Raw genomic sequence first — 6,999 nt, 5'->3', positions numbered from 1 at the left:
AATGAATGCAGACCACACTCCAACAGTTGGGAAACATGTGATGATGATTTACAAGTGTGAAATTCCAACAGAAGATTAATGAAGGCATTAGGACACGGGTGTGAGTGTGCAGAAGTGTGAAGTAACTGACACGTGAGAATACATGGTGAATACTGCACTAAAGGATGTGCCTCAGATACCTGAAATGTGTGGCATGAGATAGTTAATATGGCCTGAAAAGTAAGAAAACATTTTCAAATGATCTAGGCACTGACACATACTCCATAGAGAAACTGACTTTGAGACAACTAAGATTGTAATAGAGGGAGTAAAATCAAAGTCAAAGTAAAGAATTTTGGGTTGGGACATTTGAAGGCTAGGGAGAAATAATACTTAATAAAAATTATCCACAAGTTGGATATAGGCAAAGGGAGAGCTGGAGAATCTTACAAACCCATGCATAATTTGTTGCTCTAATTGCATGTGCTTACATGCTAATGGTCTAGAGATTAACAACACTCATGCAAAAGAATAAGGAATATCACTAAATGAGGTGATCTGCAGGTGGGGAATGCCAATCTAAGTCAATAGTGATCAGAGAATTCTGGTAGCTTTAGTATGTTATCTACAATATATAATCAAGAAATTAGGGAAATGAGTTTATGCTTTAGAAATAACTATGTTAGCTAAAAATTAGCTGTGAGAAGTCAATAAGGATATTTCCTTCTCAAAGTGGGGAACTGTAAGAAATTGTGTCGTTAAGATTATTCTAGAATTAGTAGGCCTGCATTGTAAACCCTTAGCAGAAGGTTGTATGCTTCCTGTTTCTGTCTCTCTTCAGAAGTATTCTTAGCAGCCAGGGACTGAAGCAAAACAAAGACGTACACATTCCAGAACTGATGGCAGGGAGTCTTCTGGTGCCTTGTGTACCCTTTTATCGATATGAGTTTCTGGTAAAGGCTAGCAAATGACCCTCAGCATGAGGTAAAAAGTGATCTAGAGCTAAATGATGGACAGTGGGGAGGTGACCTTCCTGACATTTTGGGTACCTGTCCTGTATTCATTGCTTAGAAAGTTTCAAACAAGTGATTGACAGTCATGGGGTAAACTACCAGCCCCTAGAAAGAAAGTATATTAACGAGTTTCTCACCGACAGAGGGCAGGTGTTGTCAGGCAGCTGCCTTCTTCAGATGGAAGATGGACCAGGGAAGATGGAGGAAGACAGGGGGAAGAGTTCCCTAACACTTCAGCTATATAGAGCAGAATGCTGCCACCACAAGCTACTGAGATCAACACACTTTGTGCCAACCATCTGTTCATCCTCTGGGATCAGTGAACCACCCTCATCTGTCACAGGTCGTATATTTTTCCTCTCTGTTTAGCTAATGCATCACACCTAAAGTTTTGCTCCTTAATAAACTACCTTAAAATTACTTACAAATACCTGTCTGCCTATGTTAAGTATCTGTGGCTCCCGAACCCAAATCTTATAGAAGGGATTTTCACATGGTGAATCCCTGGGCTAAGGCAGGGGGATAGGATACCAGGGGTGTCAGCTCACCAGAGGGCGAGATCACAAACTAGCTCTGTTGCAGAGTGCTCAGACGCTAACTACTTGGAGAACCTGGGCAACTGAAGAAGGCTGGTGGGCATGTACCAGGAAATGTTTAGGGCACTGTATGCAAGCTTGTTGGCAGGAGCACAGAGAAGCACATGAAGCCCCGACTGGTAACTCTCAGAGACTGCTGCGATTGTGGCTCTGGGGGTCAATGTTGACAGGGCCTTGCACAGCATCACATCATGCCTGCTCTCTGTCCTCGAGCAGAGCCTTCGGAGGGCTGAGGCCCAGTTCAAGGAGAGTTGTCTTGAGCCCCTTCCTGTCTCAGGATGACAATGTGCCTGCTCCCCGACTAGACACTCCACCAGTAACCTTGCTGGTGCTACTCAGCCAGCAGGATCAGGCTGCTCCAGCCTGGTGTACAGCTGGGCCCTCAAGATCCAGAGCTGCTCGAGGGCATCCTCCAAGGCCATCTGAAGGATCCTCAATGGAAGTTTGTAGCTTTCACTTGCCAAGCTCTAGCCTTAGGGAAACACATTGTAGGAACCTTAGGACAGGGGAAGGAGCAGACAGGACAGGCACTGAAAAAAAGACAGATTTTCATTTACGCAGTGCTGCAGGACATCCTAAAGTGCTTTACATTGAATAAAGTACTTTTGATGTCACTGCTGTAACGTAGGTTATATGACAAAGGGCTTGGATTAGGGTGATTTGTAATTTTCTTTGCCAATACTGAAGTTGTTTGATTAAATTTGTGTTTTTGTTCTGGAGTTGGTGTTGGTGATTATCTTTGTAATAAACAAAGGACAAGACCCATAAGTCTGGACTGAAGGTAGGTGGTGATAAGGATTTGTGGAACTTGATGTATTGGGGAATGGGAAGGCTGATTCAGGTCAAGTGCTTAGTGATGAGCCAATCTGAGATCTCAGGCAAGGTGGTCATTGCCTCAACTCTCTTTCATCTTGTGCAATTGTTGCCACTCAGGTGGTGATGAGAACCAGCCCTTTGTGATGTTGAAGCTATGGAGCCAGTAGCTGATGATCACAAATCTGAATCCTTGCTCATGGGATGCAGTGAAAGATTGGCTTCAGATCGCTAGCTATTTGCTTGATGATACTCCTTGTGGTAGCACAGCTCATGTTTTAGGCCTGCTGTGTGCGAACTCAGGTTTCTGACAGGAATCGTCAGCCATGTCCAGAGGTCATAGCACTTATTACCCAATAGCTAACCTGTAGCTCAGTGCCCTGGCTGGTATAAAACCTGTCAGTGATCTCAATAGTCACAGGCAGTGCTGTCGTTTCCCTGGTGTGAGGCTTGAGTTATGGCTACATCAACTGACAGAGCCTGGTGATGGTCTCCAAGGCACTTCAGGCATTGCTTCTCAGTTGAGTTCATGTAGAAGAAACATTCCCTGAAGACCTGCCATGGGTGCAGTCTCCTGTACATCACTCTCCTCCTCTCCAATGTGGCAGCTTCTCTTGCTCTCTTCCTTGCTGCTCCCCCCTTGCCCTCCAACCCCTACGAGACCACCCATGGCTGCAGTCAAACTGGCCCCGGTATTTGAGAGGTGGGGAAAGCCAAAAATCGCCAAGGAATCTGGGAGTCTGGGGATGCAGAAGTCCTATCAATCTTAACGGTAGCACCACATTAACATTTTCTGTTCAATTTTCCACCAGCTAAATGAATTACCCAGTTGACGGCCGGGAGGGGGTCATCAACAGGAGGCCACAGCAATTGAGATTTGGGTGAGTGTAGTTGTGGGGGGGGCGGTAGCCGGTGTGTTGGGGAGGTGAAGAAAGGCCTCAAATCGAGAGGCCTCTTGGTGGCCCACAAGGAGTGATGGAAAAGTCATTTATCTCATTGAGCTAGCAACTCTCTTTCACCACCAAGGAGAGGTTAACGTTGAAGTCATTATCTCGGAGGCAACCAGAGCATGCATACACATCCTGCTCACCATATTGGGAAGGTCGGAGACCATTTAGTGCCCCCTACCCCCCCCTCCAAAAAAAACGGGCACTTTAAGGCCAGATTTCTAAACCTGTGATGTCAGACTGTGGAAAGATTCTAAACCAGTTCCGATATCAGGGAGTAAGATCAGCTTTGGAAAAGCCAGTGTTAATTGGCTCTCCAAATCTGTAGCCATATGAGGAAGATGTGCTCTCAGTCTGCTTGACTAAGTGAAAATGCATCCTCCAACTATTCTGTCTAATAGATTTGGCAGCTGCATTCAGAACCTGCGTCTGAAAGTGAGGCCTGAACCAATTAAGCGCAAAACCATATATTTTCTCCACTTCGTCTCTGAACTGAAGTCAACTGTCAGCTTTAAAAAAAATCCTAAGAACCATGGCCTTGAAATTATGCTGTGTGAAGACCATTCAGCAAAGGCTTAATGTCCTTAGATCCCTGTTTTATCTCAAGTGTTGACCCTTTCAAAATAGACAGGTTAATGCCTCCATTAAAATGGTTGGCAAAGGAATTAACCCATTAGGCGTTTGTAGGTTAATTAGTTTCAAGGCCCATAATACTCCCTCTAATCTCAACAACTACAGTGCCACAGACAAAAAAAAGTGCAAATTGTTTGCAACTTGCAAATATACAGTGCCTTCCATGGAGAGAAAAACAATCCCAAGCTGCTTAGAGGCGCAGCACAACAAATGGAAGCTGAGCTAAGGAAGGAGATATTAGGTGGGCAACTAAACACTTAGTCAAAGAGTTTTAAAGGGTGCTTTTAAACAAAGAGAGGGAGTTGAAGAGGGGGAAGGAGTAGCAAGGTGTTTTAGGCAGCTGAAGGCACATCCATCAATGATTGGACAAAGGGAAGTGGGAGATGCATAAGAGGTTAAAGTCAGGGGGACCAAGAGGCCAGTGGAGGGGTTGTGAAGCCAAAGGCAGACACGAGGCCTTGGAGAAAATTAAACACAAGCGAGAGTTTTAAATTGGGAGGCATTGGGGGACCGGAAGCCTCTGTAGGACAGCGAGAAGAAGAATGATGTTTGAATGAGACTTGGTGCAGGTTAGGCTAGGAGCTGCAGAGTGTTGGACACAATCATCTCCACAGAGAGTGGGTGAATTAGGACTCCACTATACAAATATATATTTCATACGTTCATGGATCTCCATTTGCTGCTCATGTTAAGTTGACTGATGCACTCTTTTAAAAGGACAGGAGCAACATGCTGTGTAACACAGAATGTATTATTTTGCTGCTAATGTGTTAACCAGCCCTATCACTTACCTCACAATGTCTAAATCAACAACAACTTACATTTATATAGCACCTTTAACATATTAAAGCATCCCAAAGCACTTCACAGGAGCATTATCAAACCAAATTTGATACCGAGCCCCATAAGGAGATAATGACATCATACAAGAGCTCTACATGGAAAGTTCTCCCCTAAAGTACAAAACTGGAGATATTAAAGAATGGGTTGAGTTTTGAAAAAAGTTAAAGAAGGTAAAGAAATTCATTAGGAGAGTCAAAATAGCTCATGAGATTAGGACTGCAGAAAATATTAAAATTCTAATTAACATTGTTTTTTTCCAAACCCACCACTGCCTCAATTTCAGGCCCAATATTGTTGAGTATAATTGTGGAATTGTACAGGACTTAAATGGCCAATGAACCAATACAAGACTTTTATCCACCAGGACCATGGATGTATTTAAGGGAAAATACATGATAAAAGGAAACAATTGAAACTTTGGGAGATTCCAGGGAGACACAAAGATTCACAACCCTTTGAGTGAAGAAATTTCCCCTCATCTCAGTCCTAAATGATCAGCCCCTTATCCTGAGACTGTGCCCCCGTGTTCTAGATTCCCCAGTCAGGGGAAACAATCTCTCAGTATCTACCCTGTCAAACCCCTTCAGAATCCTGTATGTTTCAATGAGATCACCTCTCATTCTTCTAAACTCCAGAGAGTTTTGACCCAATATACTCAGCCTCTCATCATAGGACATCCCCCTCATCCCAGGGACCAATTGAGTGAACTTTTGCTGTACTGTCTCCAAAGCACTTATATCCTTCCTTAAATATATAGAGACCAAAACTGTGTACAGCACTCCAAGTGTGGTCTCACCAAAGCCCTGTATTATTGTAGCAAGACTTCCAATTCAATCCCTTTGCGAAGAAAGGGCCAGCATGCCATTTGCCTTCCTAATTGCTTGCCGTGCCTGTGTGGTAACTTCCTGTTAATTGAATACACCCAATTGAGTACACCCAATTGAGTACACACAATTGAGTCCCTCTGAACTTCAACATTTATAAGTTTCATGTCTTTTAAAAAATATTCGGCTCCTCTGTTACGCTATCATTACAGTGTCCAGCAGAAACCCAAATGCACAAAGTTTGGGTGGAGTGTATCTCAAAGTTGGAAGTAGCACATTTATACTGCAAACTAGCTGGGCTATTGCTCCAGCCTGGGAGTGAAGGCAAAAAAGACATGCTTTTATATAGAAACTTAATCAAGACACCTCACAGCACTTTAGAACGACTTTGAAATGCAGTGACTGTTGATCTGCAAGCACATAGCAAGATCAAATAAAGGACTGAATGATCAATGGCCAGTTAAGGCACTACATGATGATGTCAGCTGTGGCTCAGTGGGTAGCACACATGCCTCACCCTCATCAAGTTCCAGGTTCAAATCCCACTTGAAGACAAAAATCAAAGCTAGCATTCCAGTTCAGTACTAAGAGAGTACTGCACTGTTGGAGGCACTGTCTTTCACATAAGATGGTGAACAAAAAAGCTTCCCATGGTGCTATTTTGCAGGAGAGTTCTCCCTGAGTGCTGCACTGTTGGAGGTACTGTCTTTCACATAAGACGGTGAACATAAAAGCTTCCCATGGTGCTATTTTGAAGAAGAGTAGGAAGGTTCTCCCTGATGCCTTGGCCAATATTTATCCTTCAATCAACATCGCTAAAAACAGATGATCTGGTCGTAATCACATTGCTGTTTGTGGGAGCTTGCTGTGCACAAATTGGCTGCCGCTTTCCTACATTACAACAGTGACTACTTTAAAAAGTATTCATTGGCTGTAAAGCACTTGGAATGTCCGGTGGTCACAAAAAACACTAAATAAATGCAATCTTTTCTTTCTTTCACAATGTTAGTTGAGGGGGAAGCTTGTTTCAGGTATCAAGTGGGGCAGACAGGAAGGTGGAGTCAAGACCTGCAACCAGATCAATAGCAGTAGCAGGGCAGGCTCGAAGAGCTGAATGACCTACTCCTGCTCCTAAGTCCTAGGTTCCTATGTTTTGAGAACCCGCACTCTCACTTGATTCATGGCTTGAAACACATTCCTTGAACACACACTCTTCAGTCTAACATCTGAATTGCAGCTGTTTAAACAATGCAGCACTTCCTGCACAGAATTGTCAGATGAGATAACATGCTCAAATCCCTGCCTAGTCCCGCTGCTAATTCATATGTTCGTATGTAAATCCTGAAGCGGG

The sequence above is a fragment of the Carcharodon carcharias genome, chromosome X, assembly GCF_017639515.1.
Source record: "Carcharodon carcharias isolate sCarCar2 chromosome X, sCarCar2.pri, whole genome shotgun sequence".
NCBI classification, from domain to species: Eukaryota; Metazoa; Chordata; class Chondrichthyes; order Lamniformes; family Lamnidae; genus Carcharodon; species Carcharodon carcharias.
Note: the sequence above shows the minus strand (reverse complement) of the source record.